The sequence below is a fragment of the Rhinatrema bivittatum genome, unplaced genomic scaffold (assembly GCF_901001135.1).
Source record: "Rhinatrema bivittatum unplaced genomic scaffold, aRhiBiv1.1, whole genome shotgun sequence".
NCBI lineage: Eukaryota > Metazoa > Chordata > Amphibia > Gymnophiona > Rhinatrematidae > Rhinatrema > Rhinatrema bivittatum.
In genome coordinates this window covers 542716-566589 of record NW_021820270.1, presented here as the reverse complement: position 1 = coordinate 566589, position 23874 = coordinate 542716, and the positions used below count along the sequence as shown (strand labels likewise).

Sequence of the window (23874 nt, the reverse complement as noted above, 5' to 3'; positions counted from 1 at the left end):
TACCGAGCCTTGTTTCATGTTACCTTTTTTTTTATTTATAAAGTTTTATTGACCATATATCAAAAATAACATAATTGTGTGTGAATACAAACAATACAACATGGACATTATTGGTCAAACATTTTGTAAATGTGCATCTCCCCCCCATAATTCCCATCCCTCCCTCCCTCCTCGACCCTCCATTCATTGCCATGATCTCTTTACAATAAAACATAGAAACATAGGATAAGATAGAATAAAACAAAGCAGACAAATAAAAGTGTGCACTGTCAAGTAAGGAAGCCATAGTGCGCATTACCATGGCCCGGTAACATTAGTTCTGTGAAATTATCCCAGACTGAAGGGTTCAATTGGGAATAATTGGGAGAGAGGCAATACTTTATTTAACCCATTGAGCCATGGACCTCATCGGGTCCCATATTTCGTAGAAAGCTGCTACCTGGCGCGTTTCACAGCAGTAAGATATGCCAGACGATAATATGAATAAAGCCTGTGAATTACAGCTGCTAAGGGCGGTGATTCACGCAGTTTCCATGCCCTCACCAGTTTGCAACGCGCAGCCGTATATACCCGTAAACTAAACGCTTGGTGTGCTTTACTAAGCTTCTCCACAGGCAGGTTTAACAGAACATGTTTAATTGTTAAAGGCTCATCTCCCACCCCTAGGTCAGCGAGCCAGCAGCTGATCTTATCCCTGAAAGGTATCACCTTGGGGCAGGTCCACCAGATGTGTATAGAGGAACCCGTCTGCCCGCAATTCCTCCAACATTGGTCAGGAACATTGGGGAACGTGACATGGAGTCTTGCCGGAGTTAAGTGCCATCTGTATAAGAGTTAAGTGCCATCTGTATAAGAGTTTGCAGCAATGTTCCTGTGTAGCCGCTGAAACAGGACATTTTGCAGTCCTATTGAACACTACATCCCATTCCTCTTCACTGAGCACTTCCCCCGTGGAAAAACAGACGCAGAGAGATCAATTATAAATACGGCCAAAACCATGGTGTGCTCCCAGCATGCGTTCCCACTGTTGCTTGGATAAATGGAACTCAGCTCAGCCAAGGGACAAAATCAGCCACCAAATTACAGAAGAATAAAAAAAGACAGAAGTCTAACATTAAAACTGAGGCGATTGTGGGTTTCTCTGATGGTCCGGTGGCAGTATTTACACGTTCTGCACTGTTCCAGGAGATCCCCCCGCTCACTCCTTGCACTGCATCCACCGTGAATACGGCGCTATTTTATTTTCATGTTTGTCAGGAAGTAAAAATGGCGGGTGACACTGCTGCTTTAACTGGAAAAAAGAAAAAAGACCAACAGCTCACCGCGGCACCGAAACAACAAGGATGGGGAATTGCTCTGCTAAAAGAATTGGCACCGTTGTCTTGTATGTTTCGAGTCTCCAGGAACTGAACGACCACATCGTTAAATATTAAGAACCCGATCCTGGTATCAGTCGTGCCCTTGAGTACAAGCATTGGCTTCTTTTGTCTCGTCTGCTTTGTGCTTCTGATTGCTGGGACCTGATTTTTACCTTTGCTGAGAAAGTTCTCAAGATCTTCACGGTGACTCTTCCCAGTTCTGTGCTTCCCCTTTCCCCCTTTCCTGCTTCCTTGGCCGTTACCTGTGGGGGATGCTCCGGTGAGGATGAAGTCGCTCTCAGCTGATCCAGGATGCAAGCTGTGGCACCAGTGATTCCACCCGGATCCCCTTCCGTTTCACTGGTCCTGACCTTACTCTCCCTCACTCGTGCGTGGATTTGTACTTCCTTCAAGCAATGGGATAAAAACCAGGAGCGGATCAACCTGTCCAAAAAAAAAATGGAAATGGCTGCAGTTGGTAACCCGATTTGTTGACAGTGCATTAAAAACACTATGATGGGTGGGAGGATGCAAGAAAAGATGTTCTCAATATCTCTGTTGCAAAACACACAACAGGAAGCAAACTCAGTGGCTAAAATGTACTTTTTTTCTCTGTGCTATCAGCAGGACAGGGTGTAGTATGATAAGTGATATCTTCAGTTATCAGGCAGTGGCGCGCACAGGTAGTTAGAAGAGACTCGCATGTTTTCTTGACGTTGCGAGGAATAAGAGTATGCTGTTTGTGTTCAGGTGGATTTATCCTCTATGTACCCTGGGCTTCCTGCAGCTCTTAATTCACTCGTGAAATGGATTTGTTCCATGCATTCTGCTTGTGCAGTCTTTTCCATCTTCTAGAAGGATGGTTGCGTGCTGCGAGGTCCTGGGAGGTGTGCCACAGGGTCTGCAGGAGGCTGCTCGCTCCAGTTCAGGTTTTATATTTTACAATGCACCTAGTAGTGGAGGGAGTTTGTGTTGCAAGGTGATACCAGAACCAGGACATCTTTTTTGCACGGTGAGTTGCACGGGGAAATGTCCTAGTTCTGCTCTGCACCCATTGCTGGGTGGGGAGAGGGCGCGGGGTGTCCTGCGGATGCTGCGATGATAATGTGTTCATTGTGTCACACCTGTGAGCATCATCTGTCAGGCGAGTTCCAAGAGGAAAAGGTTGCAAACCCCTGTTCTAGAATAATCTATTTCTGTACAGTTCTAGTGGGGCCTGTTGTGGAAATGGGAAACTTCTGAAATAGTTTGGTCTTTGTGAAACCTCTAGATCCCTTTGGAAGGTTTTAGAGGTTTTGCAAAACATTTCCTACTTAATTAGTTCAGAAGCCAGCTTCAAAATGGATTTAAAAAAGCCAAACGGATTGTTCTCAGTTACCATGCAATGATCTTAAGGCTAGTTTTGGTGCCAGAATTTGTGCCAGCAGAAGCTTGAGGTGTGAACAAATGAACTATTAACTTGTCTCTGCTATGATCTTCTGCCTTGTGGTCTCAGCATCTGTGGGGTCCAACTGCCCCACGTCCCGACACTAAGAACCCAAGTGAGTGCCAACTGTGTCAAGGTTCGTGGAGAGGAACATTGTGAACTGAGAAGTCTTCCACTGTTTGATGAAAATGAAATTAAAAATCTCCAAACTTGAAGCCACTGAGATGCATTGGGTTTGATAAAACAAGTTCTTCTCTCCCCCGAGTGTGTAGGAGGCTCTGCCATCCCCAATTCTGTCATCACAGGCCTTCCAGTTGGAGAACATTGCAACTCAAAGGGCTTAGGCAGCAGGACAAGGGAGAGATCTTACTGGCGTATGGAAATTCGACAGCACGAGGAAACCTCCTGCTTAGCGTGGAGCCGTCTTTCACAGTGTGAGGGATGGCATTATGAAACATTTTGACAAGAGGAAAGGTCATGGTGGTAACATTATATATACACTACAAAGGAAAGCTTGACATGTTTTAGGGTTTATAGTTTAGTTAAGATTGCAAAGGACAGTGCTGATGTAGACATATCTGCTCATCGCCTCATTCGAGGTTGGGAAGATATTTTTATGACAGTTCAGCTGAATTGTCAACTGATACTCAGTTGGATTTTTGCCATCTTATGGTTTACTCCATAAGGCGGTCAGACAGATGGACTCAATGGACATCTTATATGACTGCATAGGTTGAAAGACGTTAACCATGAAGGAGCCACATAACTGCGTCCTAGTGCTACCAGCAACTTCTCATTATTATACCAGTTTGCTTTTACTAATTTAGCTCCGTGTATTCATAGAATGGTATTGTCCAAACATGATTTTCTGTTCTGATTCCTAACCCAATGCTGTCTGATGCTTCATGGTCTGTGCAACGCTTTGGAAGATTCGTTTTAAAAACTCGGGTGTCAGGGACATCAGGCAAGTAGGTGATTGTCTGACCAGGTGAAAAGCCAGGCTCCTTTACAGGTATCTGAAATCCCAGAGGATAATCAGTGGCTGCCAGATGTGGGGAGCAGGTTGGCTTTAGAAGGGTTGGGAAGTCTGGCAACCAGAACAGTTCAGTCCTGGTAACAAGTCCCAAGATAATCCAAGCATCAATTCAAGCAGAATCCAGGTAGAAAAAGTACAAGAAACCCCCCAGAACCAAGGCAGGGCTGAGAAAGCAGAAATGTCTGTGGAGCCAGCAAGGAGTCTGGGAAACCCCAGGGTTTATATTCCCTGGCCACTCAGGGCCAGGGAATATAAACCCTGGGATTTTTCTGCAGCAGAGTGCACGTGCTGGCTCGTTCCCACCTGCACTTATTCATGATGGGTTTTACTGCAAGCACTGCAGTGGGGCCAAGAACCAGCTTCTGCCGCAGGAGGCAAGGTCCCTGCAGCCATAGCCTGGGGGAGAGAGAGAGGGGTGAGCCCATCCCATACTTATCCCCTTTATGTCCATTTCAATTAGCACTAGGGGTACTTGTAACCTGCCACTTAAAAGTCTCTCTGAGGTCCACATTCAGACACAGGCCGGATAGCAAAGTTTGCCAGATTACACTTATTAGGCCAGCTTTGGAGGCATATTCAGTAATGCAGCCTCACTACTGAATAAAGCCAGCAAACCTTAAAGTTAGCCGGCTAACTTTAAATGGCTAACTTTAGGACGGCTCTGTGGCCTGATCAGAGTTAGTCAGCTAAAGGATAACGTATCCAGCTAACTCAGCTCCTTCCAATTACACTCCCGGCATGCCCATAACTTAGCTAAATTCTAGCCTCTGACATATTAGCTGGATAAGTGCCCATCCCATAACTTCTGCGTTATCCAGCTAAATGCTTTGGAACATGGACGTCTCTGGTTTTTTTTTTACGTCTTTAAGCTGCTTCCCTTCAAGGCCTCTGCAGGTTTGGGAGCAGCCTTTTCAGCATCAGCCCCCAAATGCTGGATCCAATTGGTTTACAAACGACTTCATGTGCACACAGGTTTCATGAACCAATCTGCTGCCACTGTTTGTGATGCCACTTATGCCACTGCCACAGGTGGCTGCACCCTGCGCTGGGACATCGCAGAAGTGCAGCTCGTGTTGCATTAAAAAGTAAATGGCGTCAGGTTTCAAATGGTGATACAAAAATAAGAAACCTGTACACATCTGTAAACATGAATAAAGTCACTACCACAGCCCTTTCTTTCTAAAAAAACCCCCTCTCTTTTGTAGGAGGTGGGGTGATTATTGGAAGACTGTGAAAGCTCTTACTGATGTTCTGTGCCTGGGAGTAAGTGAGGATGTTACTGTGCTGAGAATCAGACAAAAGATTCATTTAAAGTTTGAACCGAAGCAGCTGGAAAGCGACCTCAGGGGAGAGATTCTCCAAAACAGGGCAAAGGGCCATGAGGAAGACTGGAGCTCTGCAAAATAACGGGACAGCAGAGTCAATAAAACAGATTTAGATAAAAGAAAATAAAATAATGCACTGGAGGGGGAAAGCAGTTGGGTTACTGATGCGAGGAGAGCTGGAGCTGGGCAGGGCAGAGATGAGAAGACACAGTGGCCGCTAGCAGGCGACTTTCCCCAGCTCGGTTTCTGTTCGCTGTGGAATCCACTTTGCTCTCTGCAGAGGCGCAGCAAAGCTCCGGCTCAGCTCCCTGCAGCCGTTGCACGCCCAGTGCTTCGGGAGTTAATTGCAATTAGGTCAGGGAGCCTGCTGGACTCCTCCTCCGGCCAGAGGCGAGCGGCGGCCGGGTCAGCCAGCAGGACGCTCCCCACCCCGCAGGGTAAGACGGCGCTCTTCTTGCTCGTTTGAAACCCGTTTCATGGCGGTAGCAGTCGGATTCGGATTATTAGTGAGAGCCGGGGTGGCGGGAGCTCGGGAAGGCTTAGAGCACCCAGGCTGGGTAACGCAGCACCCACTCCCTGCAGAAGAACAGTTGTTAGCAATTTCTCTCTCTCTCTGGGGTACATTTATCAGGGGTAGTAAGTAAGTGAGACTCTGCTGCAGTCAGTGCATTCAACAGTTTCAGGCTCAGATCGGTTTTGCTAAAAACACATCTGAGGATCAGGCGAGATTGCTGGCCATGATAGCAGATGCCCTTAGCAACTTCTGTCCCATCTTCCTTATTAATTATTAGTCTAAGGACCCATCAAAAAATGACCTGCAAAAAAAAAAAGGCCATGCAGGTGTGTAGACCTCCCTGTCCCTGCCCCCAGGAGCACCCATATCTCAGCCGCAGATGGAAAGTGCACCCACGGCTGGCGGCAGGTAAGGTGATCAGCTAGGAAGTGTCGAAAAGCAGAATATAAATCAAATAAATAATAATAATAATAATACAGGTGCTGTCATGCTGAGCGCGGGCCTTCAGCCACCCAGCGGCGCGACCATACTCCATCGTGCGTTTCGTGCATACGCACACGCGGCCGCGTCTGCAGGAAATGCCATCTCTGCGTTTGAAAGGGGAAAACGTGTTTTTGTGCCATTTCTTCTTTAATTATAGTCAGAATTTTGGATAGGATACCGAGAGGGCATCCCAGTGTCCTATCCAAAATGAAATATATGATAAAATCTCCTGCAACAAGGCAGCGCAAATATGGTTTTTGGTGCGTTGCACACACATACGGGCCGCTGCAGTGAGCGCACCTTTAGCGCCCGTTTGGCCGCGCGTTTTCCACGCGCTATTTTTACCCCTTACACAGTAAGGGGTAATAAAGCGTGGAAAACGCGCGGCCAACCCCCCCGAAACTAATATCGCCCGCAACATGCAAATGCATGTTGATGGGCCTATTCGTTATCCCCGCAAGATAAAGAAAGTAAAATGTGAAGTGAAGCCGCACATTTTACTCTCAGAAATTAACTCCTGCCAAAGGTTCGACAACCAACGCCGGTAAAATTAAGCGTTGGCTGTCAAACTCGCCAACAGCCGCCACTTCTGCCAATAAGGAGGCGCTAGGGACGCGCTAGTGTCCCTAGCGCTTCCTTATTACCACAGGCCCTCATTTGAATACTAAATCGCGCGCCCAGGAGAGTGGCCTGGGCGCGCGTCGGGAGAGCGGGCACTCGCCTCGGAGCGCCGGCTCTCCTGCGCATTTTACTGTATCGGCCCATGTCAGAGAGGAGCAAATTTTGCACAGAAAGAAGAGCCAGAGAAGTAAAAACACAGCCACAGAATCCCAGCAGGCCTGCTGGACCTGAACACAAGGAAGGGGGCGAGGCTAGAGATTGAGGAGGGTCTGCAGCGGCACAGTAGAAAAAGTGCGCCAGACGTGGGTGGGTCAGGAATTGCTTACCTGCCAACATCCGCTCTTTCGCTGCTTCAGATCGTGCGCGGCTAACTCTCCTTTATACGCTTTACCCATTTTTCTTGACAGAAGGCCCTCGTTATGGTTCTCTCTCCCTCACTTGCAGGCTGATACAGTACAGTGTGCTCCAGCGGACGAGCGTTTTCGACCCGCTAGCTTTACCCCTTATTCAGTAAGGGGTAATAGCACGTCGAAAACGCGAGTCCAACCCCCCAAAACTAATAGCGCCCGCAACATGCAAATGCAGGTTGCGGGCGCTATTAGTTATTCCCGCGCAATACAGAAAGTAAAATGTGCAGCCAAGCCGCACATTTTACTTTCAGAAATTAGTGCCTACCCAAAGGTTGGCGTTAATTTCTGTCGGCGCCAGGGAAGTGCACAGAAAAGCAGTAAAAACTGCTTTTCTGTGCACCCTCCGACTTAATATCATGGCGATATTAAGTCGGAGGTCCCAAAGAGTAAAAAAAAAGTAAAAATTAAAAAAAAAAATTAAAAACCGGCCCACGGGTCAGAAGACGGACGCTCAATTTTGCCGGCGTCCATTTTCTGAACCCGTGGCTGTCAGCGGGTTTGAGAACCAATGACGGCAAAATTGAGCGTCGGCTGTCAAACCCGCTGACAGCCGCCACTCCTGTCAAAAAGGAGGTGCTAGGGACGCACTAGTGTCCCTAGCGCCTCCTTTTACTGCGGGCCCTAATTTGCATAGGCCACCCTCCTGAATCGCCCGCCCAGGAGAGTGGTCTGTCGCTCGCCAGCTCTCCCGCGCGTTTTTCTGAATCGGCCTGTTGGGTAGGGGTAGATTAATCAATGCATCTTCAAACCAAAACAGCCCTGTCTCAGCAAATCTGCAATGGCAAAGGGTTTGGAGAGCCAGGTTTGTACCATAATCATTACAGCTTTCCTCCTAGTCTGAATGTATGGGGAGTCTGTGCATGCGTTTTCACAAATTGGCGATGTTCATGGCCAGGCCTGCGACACTCCTCTCTCTCCCCTTCCCTCTCTCTGAAACAGAAGGCAGCTTTTAAGGGACATCTACATCTTATGAACATCTATGAGCTTTTGAAAACTATAATATTCAATAATGCTAATAATAGTAATTTGGGATTTAAATAATGCCTTTTACCCAAATTACAGCACAGTTCTTTGGAAGCAGATGAGCAGCCACCTCACAGCACCTTTCTGGTGTTTTGGAATTTACAGTACATTTCAATTAATTGAGACTAAGTATTGTTAATATTTATAATAAATACAATGTTTTCATGTTTTGTTTGGGGGGGGGGGGGCATTTGGTAGTTTTCTTTAACTCCTTTGGACTTCCAGCTCAGTCAGAACCAGGTTCTGTTGGGCTATGGTACTATCCGGAGTTTCTCCCCAACCCCCATCTAAGTCCGTCTATCCTAATGATATTCTAAGGAACTCATGTGCATGCATTCTAAGCCTGGCCACTGGGTGGTGCCATTAAGCAATGGCCGAGACACCCTCCATCTGGACTATTAAGTGCTGCCTCCAGGGCATCCTCACCCCCCTCTCTGGCCTAAAGAACAGAAGCCAGGCCCACAAGGAACTCAGGTCTCTTTCACATCAATAATACAGTAACTTCCCTAAAAGGACTAAGGAAATGGAAATTAAAACACAACATGGTAAACAGACCAAAAATACTTCTGACAACCCAGAGCAACTACATGCTAGGCTCCATGGTTGTGCAATACTGGGTTTAAGTAGCCCTATACTGACCACAGTCATTAATTGCAGCCTATAAAAAAAATTTGGCAGAAATATACAACCCCAACTCCCATGGTCACTTCATGGCTGTACCTCCATAGAAGAGTGAGGAGCAATGTGGCCTGCAGGAAGAGGCAGGATGGCCTACAAGGATAAATGATGGGGAAAGAGGGCACGGTCTGGGAGCCAGGAGACCCAAGGTCAAGTCCCACTTCTGCTGGACACATGCATGCGTGGACAAGCCACTTTACTTCACATTGTCTCGTCTCTACCCACTTCGGGGCATAAGTCACCAACATTTGGGACTTAGAAAACTTTTCAGTAGAAGGTTATTCTATCAGAAACCAAAATAGTTGCTTCCTTTGTTTTATGAACGTGTGACTCAGATGCTCCGCATATCTCAGGAAGTTTATGAATCCCTTTTTAGTCTGCACTTTCTGTGAAATCATGCAAGAAGTTACCATACTTATAGCTCTCATTCTCCCTTTCACACTGGAGGTCACCAACACATGGAATTGGGTAGAGTCAATGCAATGACCATGCTTCTGCTATGAAATCAGCTTGAACCAAGGACTCAATGTAGTGTGAGAATATATATACATAAAGGCAGTGATCATAAGCAATGTAGTGTGAGAATATATATACATAAAGGCAGTGATCATAAGCATATAATATATGCCACAACAATAGACTGATAAGCAGCATCATTGTGATTATAAACAACCACTAGTATTTGGTCAGATATATGTAAATTTTATCCCTATATAAACTAACAGCAGTATTATAACACACAGCAAACACTTCCCAAAATCCTAAGCAATATAACCACTAATGTAATGCAAAGCATATAATAGTATCTTATTGTAGCCAATAACTGAATATGTATGGCTTTGTATGTTTTATTATCATTGTATGTGACTACTGATTATGTTTTTATGTAACTCGCCCCAAACATTGGAGGGCTTGAGATATAAATCATTTTTAAATAAATAAATGTATATAGTAGCATACAAGAATAAAAAGATAGCGATGAAATATATACAGGACCACTTATAAGAATGGCCCAAGTAAAAGGATATAGATAGGAGAAACGTCTCTGAATAGTTATCACCTTGGAACTGTCAGCAGTGTCTCTGAAAGAGATGGTCTCATCGGGGGGATGGTCAGCACACTGGAGATAGGGGTCATCTCAAGTGGTCTTGTGGTCAGTGCTTGATCTGTTTCAACAGTGTGTCGCTGTGATCTCCTTTTCATATTTCCTAGAGCAGATCTGGTTTGGCGTAGGTGCAGTATTATTCGCTTTGTTCTCTTGCTACTCAGAGTCATCAAGTCACCAACCCAAGCAGAAAATACAGGAGGATGGGGGGGGGGGGGGGGGGCAGGAGACATGGGTCCTGCAACTAAAGTCATATACACATTCTTAGTATCATTTTCCTTGGTAAGGCAAAAAAAAAGTTCCTCATTCTGAGCTACAGAGAGAACTATAGTAACTACTTTCTCTTTTTTGAATTACGGTGTCTCTTGCAACTTAAGCAGAGTATTTTCTTCTAAAATATATCAGAGTAGAAATAAAAGAGCATTGTTCTGTAATATTTCAAGGCAGTTTCTTAGCACTAAGCCAGAGAGTTTCTGCCTCTCTTTCTGGGCTTGTATTTAACTATACTATGCCCTTAGACAAGGCAGTTCCTCATTCTCACACCTGCAACAGAGGGGCTTAGATGAAACTGTTAGTTTCTCATAACTTAAACTGTCAGCTTCTCTGACAGCTTTTCTGTAGCTACCTGCATATCTAGTTCTAAGTCTAAAATGGCGGTACAGCTGCCATTTCTGATCAGATGAGGCCGCCATGTTGTAAATCTCTCTCATTATGGGGTAAAACCGTCACTTTCGCGTGACAATGAATTGCTTCACATCCTCTGTCCCTTCACTCTTAATACATGCAAAGCCAAAAACGATTGCCCACACTGCCTTATTTAAATATGCTCAAAAATCACTTCTGCAGTTTAACTCCATAGGCATCAATGGGCAAAAAGCAAATATAAAAGAAAAGATTTAATTCCTGATGGAATAAGCAATTTAAGCCCAATATTCAGCAACATTTGCCGGGCTAAGTTTGGATAAAAAAGTAGCTGCATGTTGGGGGTGGAGCAGTGACATTCTGAGACAGAATCAGCTCTCTGGCTAGCATAGGGGGTCATTTATCAAGATGAACTAAGGCATTTTTGCATGTGTTAAGGGTGTATTGCAAGGCCTATTTTAGGTGAATTGAAGTTCTGAGAGAGGGAGGGAGAGAGAGAGACTGGCCATAATGTCATCTCCCTAGATAGGCATTTGTATCCCTATGGTAGGCCCACCTAGTAACTCGAGGTGAGGTTTAGGTATTAGTGTAGGGGTTAGGGGCCATTTTGACTCAACGTGAGACATACAAACAGAACAGTACATTCTTGTGAAGATTTGATGACCTTCGGAGTGAGGACACTCACTCCAAGATGAGATTTGGGCAATGTTCTCTCCACCTAGCTTGATGTTACCCAGGTAGAGAGTCCTGGGTAACATCAAGCTAGGTGGAGCACAATAAACTGAATATTTGCATAAACCACACCCCTTTTGCTATCGCATGTGGTACTTACCGCATTTTGATAAATCTAGGCCTTAGCCAGATAAACGCTGATATTCAGCATTATACAGTAAGTTAGCTGGGTAACTTTAGGGCTGCATGAATAAAATAGCCATGGATTTTCAGCAGTGTGGTCACTCCATTGAATATCTGAGCAAAGTTAGCCAGATAGGTACAAACTTAGATTGTAAGCCCTCTGGGGATAGGGAAATACCTACAGTACCTGAATGTAAACCAATGTGATATCTCTGATCGAATGTTGGTATATAAAAAAATACATTAAAAATAAATAAATAAATAAAATAAACGTTTTGCAATCTGGCCATAGCTGAAAATCAGACTGTTGAGACTGTTGTAATTAGAAGTAAATTCAAAAGACTGCTTTATATTTATTTTATTATTTATTTAAAAATTATTTATATTCTGCCCTACCTAGACAAATAGTTCAGGGTGGATAACAATTTAAAATACAAAAACAAATTTCTGACATATGTAACACAAAAACATGTCATAAGCTAAAATCAGTAACCTGCAACTGGTAAAACTCAGTGGATCTATCTCAACCTCCAAAGGCTTGGGAAAAATAAAATGCTGTGAGCTGCTTCCTAAAAGCAAGATGAACAATGGTCTCATGAATAGCAGTGAATACAGCATTCCACAGGATTGCTCTAATTATAGAAAAAGTACATGGCTGGGCTGAGACCAAAGGAACATTAGCAGGAGAAGGAATTTGCTACTAGCAACAGAAATTAGGGAAGGCTCGTATTTATGTCACAATAAAAAAAAAAAAAGAATCTCCTTCCTTTACACGCTTCTCAGCAGCAATGACAAGGAACAAATCCCTTCACAAACACCACATGCCTTTATTTTACTGCTCTGAAGCTTCAGTCTCCACTCCACCCCTCCTAGTTTAGCATGCCTTGACAGCTCAGAATTGACTATGCAGAGCAATCTAGCACAGGAAAGGTAGGGGGATGGGGACATGTCTATCCTTTTAGAGGGGATCTGAAGGATCAGTTATCTGATATGTTTCAGGATTGATTTTATTGTTTAGGAAGTGTATAAATAATGTAGTTTGGAATGTGCTGTAGGCAGGATAATTTTCTCTGCTTTGTAAATGCTGCCACATAAATAATTAACACCACAATTCATCAATGTGTTTCTGTTATCCACCTTGTACTGACTCTTATTTGAAAAGGTGGAATATAAATATTAATTTAATTTAAATTAAATATATCTCACACAAAAGAGACCTCCGCTTTCCACTCTCCCCAGGATGGAACAGACAGACTGGACAGTATATTTAACCCATTACTTACAGAGACTTTTAGTTCGGATTTGCCGAAAACGAGTCTGTGCATGCAGTAGACGAGCCTGACCGGCAGAAAAAGAGCCAGTTGGCAGCCCTAGACTAGCATTAAGGTTGCTTGCGGATGTGCCATTCTTTCATCTCACCACACCTAAGGCAATTATGGGAAGAAGGTAAACACCCAAGGTGTGGTGCTATCAGCGCACCTATGTCCTGGCACACGTTTGTCACAGGGCACTTTCAGAAGGCCTTCAGACTGCAGGTTGCCACCCAGCTCCAGTTTCCCTCGACAGATAGCTCCAGTCCTGGTTTCACTTCACTTTATGCACGGCTGTGTGACTTTTCATTTCTCTAGGAAAAGCAGAGAATGCAAATTCAGCCATGCGGTGGGGCCCAGCTGGGATCAGCTTGTTCCGAAAGAAAAATAGGGCTGGTTGGCAACTCTGCTTAGAAGATTTATGCACTTGTAAATAAAAAGAGGTTCCTTTATTAAAACGAGAGCAGTGTCCTTCCACTCCTTGGCAAACCTCAGCAGGCACAGCTTAAACACCAGTGAAAAACCTCCTGTCTGTGGCCCGGCGTCCTGTGCAGCCATGGGATGCAGTTCTGCTTTTTCCGAGGGAAATCTAAACTGCGTCTCCAATACACGGCCGTGGGGTAAAGCCAGGACTGAACTCACCTGTCCCTTAGGACATGGCGTTACCTGGCCACCTCCTTCTTACTGGCCAAGGCTGTGCTCCATTTGAAACCTGCAATTCTGAGCTCCTGTCACAAGGGCTTGCTGATTTATCTCTGAATTGTCAAACTTGCTGCCCTGAGGCTTCCAATGACGGCTTTGCAGCCCTGTGAGCAGCTCCTCTAGCTAAGGCGGGAGAAGGGCCTGCTTATTTCCAGCTCTCTCCCTCTCCCCTGACTGCTTCAATGCCTGCCACTGTAGCCTTATTTGTAGGAAGGCTGACAATTACATAGGCAGACCCCAGCTTGATATTCAGACGTTAGTTTCTATGTGAAAAGCAAGGCCTCATTTTTACAAAGTAAACTTTTATAATAAATAAACTCTTCTTATATCAAACCTTTAGAGCACCACCTGGATATAGGACACAGTTATACCTAGTTACAATTACTGCTTATTTCATCTACCGTGAAAGGGTGTGTCAGCCGGGCTGAGATCTGAGCCTGTGGATCTCAGACGCGCGTGTGGCTGAAGCTTTGCAGAGAGCAGGTTTCTCCCCGTACGTTCATCACCACCTGTACCTTTCCATCAGGCCTAGCTCCTAGCTTTCCAAGGGCAGGTCACTGGAGTACACGAATCGCATTTCCCTAAGTGCTGGAGAGAGATGGCCGCTGGCTCACAGACCCAAGGGCGCCTGCTCTGGAGCTCTTCTGGCTTCTGACCCTGCAGTCGCTGGTCCGTGCTCTTCCCACCTATCATGGTGTTCAGGCTCGCTGTCAGGCCGGTACAGTAAAGTCGCGCAGAAAATGGTCGCTCAGTGTTGAGCGCCTGGCCACGCTCAGTTTTACGAGCGTCCGTTTTCCTAACCTGTACGCAAGCAAGGGTTAGAAAAATGGATGCTCGTTAATTGAGCGTCTGTTTCCTTAACCTGACCGCCTACACTTTTTTTTTTTTAACCTTTTGGCTCCTCCGGCTTAATATCGCCACAATATTAAGTCAGAGGAGGTACAGACAAGCAGTATTTTCTGCTTTTCTGTACACTTTTTTGGGCTGCTCAGAAATCAACACCTGCTCTGGGTTGGCGTTAATTTCTGAGCATACAAATGTGTGGATTGGACACATTTTATTTTTTTAAATCTGGGGTGAATAGCTTATAGCCTCAGCAACATGCATTTGCATGTAATGAACGCTATTCATCACATGGAGAGGGGGGGTGGAAGCGCGTTTTGGACGAGCTAAACCCGTATGGTATAAGGGGCTGTAGACGCGCATCCAAAATGAGCATCCCACCGCATGTTAATCAGTGCGCTCAGCTGAGTGCACTTTACTGTATCGTCCTGTACGTCCTCAGTAAGCACTCAGGAGTCAATTTTCAGAATACAGCTCTGAGGCAGCTATTTTGCCGCCAGCCAGATTTAGGAGCTGTTTCAACAACATCCTAGGTAGCCAGGCTATAAAATGGCCTCCTGTACCTGCTCTCAGAAATAGGCAACTGACCGTAGCAAGTTAGCAGTGAGAAGTCACTCCAGAAATGGCTACATATAGCCACCTAGTGAGAATAGGCCAGCAACACTTTGGCTGTTCTGCAGGCAAAACTTTTCCCAAATGTCAAAACGATGCTCCTGACTCCTGAAGTTGGGATATTGACCTTTAATCCAGGGGTGGCCAACTGTGACCCACAAGAGCCATAAACAGATGATTTCCCGATATCCACATGCAAAGAAGGCAGTGCATGCCAGTCTATCTCATGCATGTTCATTGTGGGTATCCTCCTTAAAACCCGGCCTGGATGCGGCTCCTGGTTATCTCTGCCGAAATCCTTCGCAGGCAGACACTGCTTACTGGACAGAGAGGGAGCTGTAATTAAGGGGGTTCTGTACAGAGAAAGGTTAATACTGAAAGCAGTTTCTCCGGCTACAGCTGGACAAATGCCAGTTTTCAGCGCCGCCCAGATAACATTGTTGATTAGGACAACTGGAGAGACATCTTAAAATGAGTCGGATAAATGTATCCAGCTAACTCTGACACGGCTGGGGATATTCCTGCTGCTGAATATCCCAGCAAAAGTTAGCTGGGTAAGTTTATCCGGCTACCGATTCTAGCCAGCTGCTGGCCGAAAAGGGACCCTCCTAGCTCCTGCAGTTTTAATAAGTCAACTTTCTGCCTGAAATGGGGAAAACATCGATAGAGAAGGTTTTACTTTTCAGTTGTTGTTGATAAATGTTCAGTGATGAGACAGCAGTAGTGCCAGATGGATTCTTCCTTCATCTTGCCTGTTCTATGTTGGACGCAGCAGACACCATGGTCCGACGCTATCTATTCTTAGAAACCTCCGGTCACACTAACATTTTTTCCGTCTGTCAGTGTAGAAATGAAGAACGGCTCTCACATAGGAAATTATATTAGTGTCCCTGGATCAGTGCCGACTACGTTATGGCCCAGATGTGGTAGGCATTTTTCCTCATAGACAGTTGTGTAAGGATGCTGCTGCAGCCTGTGCCCTGTCCTGGACCGCTGCCAGATAGCCCAAAATAACCAGATGGCCAGGCAAGCTTGCACCCTTTATTCCTTTGCTAGGTCTGATACTTGACAGCTTGCATATCTGGAAGGGGTTTATATTCAGGCAGCCATAAACCTCCACACGACAACCTGACGCTCTCCAAACCGGGATGTGAACCACAGGCTCGCACGGATTTCTTACAGGACCGTTCCTGTCTTGGCTCTCCTGGCAGCTCCTTGTCCCTCTGCTCATCAGCAGCCCCTTTCTTGCTCTCCTTATTGCTGAAACTACACCCTAGTTGACCACCCCTGTCTCTACAGCTGCTCTCCACGTGGCAGGGGGCTGCCCAAATGGCCCCTGTAGCCCCTGTCACAAGGTAAGGGTGGCCAGCGCCATTTTGAATGGGGGCAGCTGCAGGCCTGGGAGCAGAAGGTCACTCCCGGCCCCCCCCCCCCCCGCTAGACCACCGGGTGTTTGTAGTGAGCCCGGGGGGGGGGTCAGAAGGATGGGCAGGGGTCATTGGTGGACGGGGCTCTGCTTTTTGAATAAATGGGTTTTTTTTAACAAAATGGTACAACAATGAATTGGAAAGAAAATACGATCTGGAGATGGACCCGAAATGGCCTCCCCCCCCCCCCCCCCCAGAACAAAAACAAAAGGGCAACCAAATATGTCAAGGCTCCCACCCCTAATAGACTACAACCCTCAGAGCATCTTCGTTTAAGTCACAGGCTGCTCGGGTACATTTAGCCAGATTAAGGGAAGCGATCCTGGGGGGGGGGGGGGGGGAAACAACACACGTAGATGGGATTTTCCAAACCTACGTGCGCTGTTTTCCAGCAAAACAATCTGCTTACAGGTGCAACGTTCATAGGACCTTCGTACCCCGTGGTCAACTGGGAAAGGAAAGCTTGTACCTAATTTCCCTTCCAACCTTGCACCCGCAGACTTTGCCCCAGGTTGTTTGTGAAATGCCCCCAGACTGGGGGAGAAAAGGCCTCAGTAAATCAGGCCCAAAACAGGGAACACCCTTTAGAGCCCAACATAGAAACATAGAAATGACGGCAGAAAAGGACCAAATGGTCCATCCAGTCTGCCCAGCACCAGCCGTGCCACACAGGTCTCCCCCATACTGTAAAAATCAGGGCCCTTGGTGGTTGCTATTTAAATCCAATTTCCCATTACCTCTTGGCATTGAAGTAGAGAGCAATGATGGAGTTGCAGTTTGCTTTTTTGACTGCTGCAGCACACTGAGCCGATGATTTTAAAGTATTATCCACTATGGTGACTAGATCTTTTTCCTGGGTGGTAGCTCCTAATATGGAACCTAACATTGTGTAACTATAGCAAGGGTTATTTTTCCCTATATGCAACACCTTGCACTTGTCCACATTAAATTTCATCTGCCATTTGGATGCTCAATCTTCCAGTCTTGCAAGTTCCTGCAATTTATAACAATCTGCTTGTGATTTAATTACTCTAAATAATTTTGTATTGTCCACAAATTTGATACGTCATTCATTGTATTCCTTTCCAGATCATTTATAAATATACAAGCCGTTAAGCCCGTTAAAACGGGCTACATTACATTTTGTTTTCAGTCCATTTTCTAACACAGCACCCTTCTACACTTTTTCTCCCTCTCTCCCCTTCCCCTCATTCACTCCTCCCCTTTCCTCCACTCAGTCTTACTCACCCTCTGTCTCCCACTGCCTTCTTCCCCTCACTCTCACCTCTTCCCCTTCCCTCAGTCACCACCTCTCTCCCCCTTCCCTCAGTCACTCCCCACCCTCTCTCAATCCCATCCCCTCCCCCTCAGCCTCCTCCACTCCCTTTTTCTCTGCTCCACAACTTCTTACCTTCCACTTAATCACATCCCTGTCTGTCACCTCTCCCTCATTCTCCCTCTCCCCCTTCCACTTACTCACATCCCTGTCTCTCACCTCTCCCTCATTCTCCCTCTCCCCTCACTCTTCCCCACCCCCTCCCTCCCACACACACTCACCCACTCCTCCCTCCTTCCCACACACTCACCCACTCCTCCCCTCCCTCCCTCTCACTCAGTCCCTCCCTCCCCAGTCCCTCCCACTCAGTCCCTCCCTCCCACTCCCTCCCTCCCTCGCTAATGGCCACCGCCACCGCCCGCTGCCGCTACCGCCGCCACCGCCGCCCGCTGCCGCCGCCGCCACCACCACCCGCTGCTGCTACCGCCACCGCTACCGCCGCCGCCCGCTGCCGCCCCCGCTGCCGTTGCCACCCGCCGCCATGTTTTTTTTTTCCTGACGCTGCCTAAGACTGACGTGCACATGCGCAGTAGAGCTGCTCTCTACTGCGCATTTGCAGCACGTCGGTCAACCTTCATTTATTAGGTTGATAAATATATATTGAAAAGCACTGGTCCAAGTACAGATCCCTGAGGCACTCCACTGTTTACCCTTTTCCACTGAGAAAATTGACCATTTAATCCTACTCTCTGTTTCCTGTCTCTTAGCCAGTTTGTAATCCACGAAAGGACATCACCTCCTATCCCATGACTTTTTTGTTTTCTTAGAAGCCTCTCATGAGGGACTTTGTCAAACGCCTTCTGAAAATCCAAATACACCACATCTACCAGTTCACCTTTATCCACATGTTTATTAACCCCTTCAAAAAAATGAAGCAGATTTGTTAGGCAAGACTTCCCTTGGGTAAATCCATGTTGACTGTGTCCCATTAAATCATGTCTTTCTATGTGCTTTACAATTTTGTTCTTGAGAATAGTTTCCACTATTCTTCCTTGCACTGAAGTCAGGTTCATTGGTCTATAGTTTCCTGGATCACCCCTGGAGCCCTTTTTAAATATTGGGGTTACATTGGCCACCCTCCAGTCTTCAGGTACAATGGATGATTTTAATGATAGGTTACAAATTTTAACTAATAGATCAGAAATTTCATTTTTGAGTTCCTTCAGTACCCTAGGATGCATACCATCCGGTCCAGGTGATTTGCTACTCTTTAGTTTGTCAATCTGGCCTACTGCATCTTCCAGGTTCACAGTGATTTGGTTCAGTTCGTCTGACTCATCGCACTGGGCCTATTTTAAAAAGGCCCGGCTACGCAATTAAGTCCGGGGGCTTGCAAAAAGGGGCAGGGAGGGGTCAAGTTCCCGGCACAGCGGCCATATTTGCCGCTGTGCCGGGGATTGCGCTCCGGCCGACTGCTGGTGCGCACAACTTACTTCAGTCCTAGGGCTGAGATAAAAATGAAAACAAGGAAAAGGTAGGGGGGAAAGGGCAGGGGAGGTAGGGTGGGGGGATATGGAAGTTCCCTCTGAGGCCTCTCTGATTTCGGAGCGGCCTGGGAGGGAACGGGGGAAGGCAGCGCGGCACAATTGTGCACTCCCTTGCGCGCGCTGACCCAGGATTTTATAACATGTATGCCCACGCGCAATCTTTTAAAATCTACCCCATAGAGTGAAAGGAAATCTTCTGTGTGTTTGCATCAGAAAATATGTGCCAAAACCTCCCTCTGACTTAATAAAGAATAGGAATACTGAATTACCATTTAGTTTTTGAAGCCTTAGATAATATTAAGTGACACCAAGCCTCCGAGACAACACTTAGTAATCACTCTGCTTTCCCTGACTGGAAGACTTTATTGTGTTAGCATAGTCAGGAATCCCGATTTCCATTTATTTAAAGTACAGCATAGGAGAGGATCGGCACATTTTGATAAAAAGAGTTCCTGAGATAGCGTCTACCAAGTGCCTCTCAGCTAATCCAGCAGCGGATGCAAACAGCGCCCCCTATCCTCGAACCACAGACTCGGTGAGAGGACAAAGAACCAGCACAGCCGAACACCAGCTCCTCACATTCAAATAAGGACACAGACGAGTGTACACTGGCACTTTGGCCACCAGATGGTCTAGCTCGACCAACAGCCATTTATACCTCTGGAGAGTTTTAAAGAAAAAGAAAGGACACTCACAGAGAGAGAGAGAGAGAGAAAGAAGGAGATTAAAGAAACAAAATCAAATAGTGACAGAAAAAGTAAAGGGAGACAACAGGAGAAAGAGAGACACAGAGAGTGAGTAACTTATACTTACCAGCACGGTCTCCTAGTAATCTTTTCACAGTATCATTCCTCAGCTGGTTCCAGTAACAACATCTGAAAAAAAGAGTTTTCACAAAGTATCAGCTTCTATTGATTTAAAGCTCCAGCTTTAATAGTCCACTGTTAAAGGAGAGGACCAATACAGGACTTCTCTGAGAGTTATCTTGGTTTATATTCAGGACCGGTTCTGTTAGTTCCTGGAGATGAGAAAAATAAGAAAAGCGTTCTTATTAGTTAACGTGGATATAAACATCTGTTATCCTGCTTTGCTGTTAAGATATTATTCATGGCAGATACAACATTGATAATTCTTGCTTGCAAATAAAATTAATCAGTGTTGAAGTATCTTGAATGCTCTAAGGGTTTTCATCTGCTTACATTTAAGTTTTGCATTTGTAATTTGCCTTCCCCTTCTACCCCTGAGGGACTTGCTGGGTGCGTTTTGGACCCATTTTTTCCATTTTAAGGGAGGCTCAGGTGGAAGGAGATTTCCCATTCTGCCCTCCCCTTCTCGGTTTCCTTCTTAGGGTTTCCCCTCTAATAACATCTGAAACCCCATTTCCATTATCGCGCCTCAGCCACTGTAGCAGAAAGGGTGAGGGGTTAGGTAAGATTAAATAATTCTTCAGGACCCTCAGGTCGATCTGATGAACGAGAGTATTTACAAACTGGAGTTGGCAGGAAAAAGACTTTGTTAATTGAGGGAACCTGATCTTCTGGAATAAGTAGAAAGTATCTTTTTAAGGTAATGTTAGGCAGTTCTCCCATTATTTAGGAAAGTTTACCAGCCTGAGATTCAAATGTTGATTTCAGTTTTCTAACAGTTCAATACTTCTAGCTAGAAAATTCCTATCTTCAGTCGTCGTCATATTAAAGTCTTGGATTTTCTTGATATCATATCCCATAGTTTGGATGGAAGATTGTGCATCCTATAAAACTTCATATTTCTTAACCACTGGGTACAGAATGGTGGTTAAGAATTACATTTTCTTATTGCGGTCCTTTATTGCATGCCCGAGCCCAGCTGTTAACTCCCACACCGCCTCGAGGATCACTACAGTTGGCTTAGTCGGTAAAAGATGGAACTCACCCAGAGGCTGATGCAGTTCCGTGCAAGGGGAAACCATGGGGGGAACTCCTCAAATATCCAATCCTGCAGCCCCCGAAAAAACTCCGGGGGCATCGGGTCAGTAACCCCCCCATTTCACCTCCTAGCAGAGTTTGCAAAGCTTTTACTTCCTTCCTTGCAGCTTCGCGGGCTTCCTCTAACGGCCTCGCGTCTGTGACTTTACCATTCTGCAATGCCTACGACTCGTTCAGGCGACCAAACCTCTGTGCCCTGGCGGGGGTCGAAGATCAAGGGGGCTGAGTGAAGTCTCATCCCCTGGTGAGAATTCACTAACTCCCATGACAGGGATTACCCCCCCGTAGTGATAGTTCTGGGAGACGTGCACGCTCTAATCAGCAGCCATTCTTCAAGGTGAGAAGAAATTGAGGAAAAAACCCTCACCTTGCCTTTCCTTTTAGGAGACAAAATGCAGGAAAACATCTCAAGGAAATCAAGGTAGCAAAGAGCAAGTGGATGTCACTCTGCTCAAGACGCCATCTTGCCTCCCCTGTCAAGACGCCAACAAATCTTTGAGGGGAGAGAACAGTTGGCAATCCCACAATTCTTTCCTTATTAATTAGCATATATTTCTCACAACCCCAGATTTCAGACACAACTGTTGGGATGCAAAGAAAAACCCACAAGCAACTTCTAGTGAAATAGGGGCTTCTCTGAAACAAAGGGGGTGTGGGTTTTTCAGCAGGCATGATAAGGGGACTCTTGAACACCAATGGGCTGCGTGGTAGAGGTGCCTGACAAAGGACACTGCCACAAGTCAGCCTGCTTACAATGTGCCAAACGGCACCTCGAGAAGCCTCGACACTTCTGGAACAAAATAATTTGAACTTGATGGTCACAACCATGAAGGCTATGATGAGAAGCACAACATCCCTACTGTGAAGCATGGAGGAGGATCTCTGCAGCAGCACAGGGGATTTAGAATTGATGGCAGGATGAATGCAGCTTCTTATCAGAAAATACCGGAGGAGAATCTGCAATCATCAGCCAGGAAGCTGCGCATGGGGACGCACTTGGACTTTCCAACGTGACAATGATCGGGAATATAAGGCCAAGTCGACCTTCAGCGGCTGCAGCAGGAGAAAGCGAAGGCTCTGGAGTGGCCGTCACAGTCTCCCGACCTCAACATCACTGAGCCACTTTGGGGAGAACTCAAACCTGCAGTTCATGCTGGACAAGCAAAGAGTTTACAGGATCTGAGGCTTTTTCCCAGGAGGAATGGGCATAGCTTTACCCCATGAGAAAATAAAGGGCCTCATTCATAACTATCACAAAATGACTGCAAACTGTCAATGATGCAAAAAGGAGGCAATACATGCTATTAAGAACTAAGGGAGTGCAAACTTCTGAACAGGACCATTTTATTATTCCCTTATTGCTATGGTTTGTTTAATGCTTGTGCTATTCTGTGATGCATAAAATAGTTTCATTTGAAACACATTAAAAACAGCAGACATGTGTTTAGTCTGATCACGCATGCTTTCTTTTCTTATAATGCTAAGCATCTTACAAATTCTGCCAGGGGGGATGTAAACTTATGAGCTCAGCTGTATGTGTGTATTTATTTATCCATCCTGACACCCCAAAATGATTTACAAGCAAAGAGAGAAATGTGACCAAAAAAATTGGGTGGGAGTGGCCCTGCAAGTCAACTAGAATAGTGGAGGGTGGGGAAACTACAGAGAAGGGTGGTTAACAGCAGGGCAGAGGGAAAGGGAGAGGGAGATTACAGAATCTGGGTACCAAGCTTTGTTATAGGCGATGCGCATCTTAATGCCCATCCCAAGTAGCACCCACACGCCAATGCTGCTAACACCGCACTGGTACCTTCAGGGTGCCCACCTGTTTTAAATATGCAAATGCGGTGCTAATGAGCTCATTACTGCAGTATTTATGGATGGGAGTTATACTTAGCTTGGCTTTAACTGAAGGTTTGTGAGGGAGCAGATAACTGTGGGGGGAGGGGAAGATGCAGTGTCCTAGGCCTTTTGCCCCTACAGGGAGAGACCCCCCCCCCCCCCAGGAGAAAGAGCATGGTCGACGTTCATCCTGCTGCTTCATTGGGGAGGAGCGGGCAGGGGTTGGGGGGTGGGTCAGGATCCTGGGTGGGCGATTGACGTCTCCAGGGAGAGAAGGCAGAGATGGTCACTTTGAGAGCCCCCTTGCTCTCTGCACCCAGGACTCCCCCCCTGTGATTCCTGGCCACATTTCTCAGGGTCGGTCAACAGAGGTCGCAGGGGCTTCGTTCACTTTAACACTGACAGTTTGTACTTAGCTGGTGCTCTGCATAGAATTAGGTTAGCAAATCCTGCCTTAAAGCTGGCAGGTAACACCCCTCCTAAGTGACTGCAAGGTGTATTTACTACGGGTTTTCAGCAGGAACAGAGACTGGGAGCGCCCGCAGTGAGCACAGGACTGCAAGCTGTGTCCAGTGTCCACAGCTGTCAAAGCTCAGGGCTCTGGCCAGAAGGGCTGCCCTCTGCTGACCAGAGCTCAGGCCCTCACGATGCCATTATTCCGCTAGCCGGTGCATTTCCTCACCGTTCCCTCCTGCTGGGGAACAGGTAATTCTCATCACAAGAACGCTTAGCTTCTAAGAAAAGCATTTTCTGCTTCCTAGGATGACTTCAGAGGCAAAAGCCTCAGACATTAGGCCACTGCCTACAGAGCATGCTGCATTTATCTACTTCCTGTAATTTATAGAGTCAGGAATTTTTAAGGACCAGGTTCAAAG

The 23874-nt window shown here is 46.2% G+C and overlaps 1 protein-coding gene across 2 annotated transcripts in view; it reads left to right on the top strand.

Moving 5' to 3' along the window:
* Window positions 1-5316: 5316 nt before the first annotated feature.
* Window positions 5317-23874, top strand: part of LHFPL1 (LHFPL tetraspan subfamily member 1) — a 55347-nt gene continuing 36789 nt past the window's right edge. The window contains exon 1 of one of the 2 annotated variants that reach the window (XM_029585806.1): window positions 5317-5582. The gene's annotated coding sequence lies outside the window, so the exon portion shown is untranslated. Of the gene's footprint in view, window positions 5583-23539; window positions 23705-23874 lie in introns of those variants that run through there. The other variant, XM_029585807.1, reaches the window with a different exon arrangement.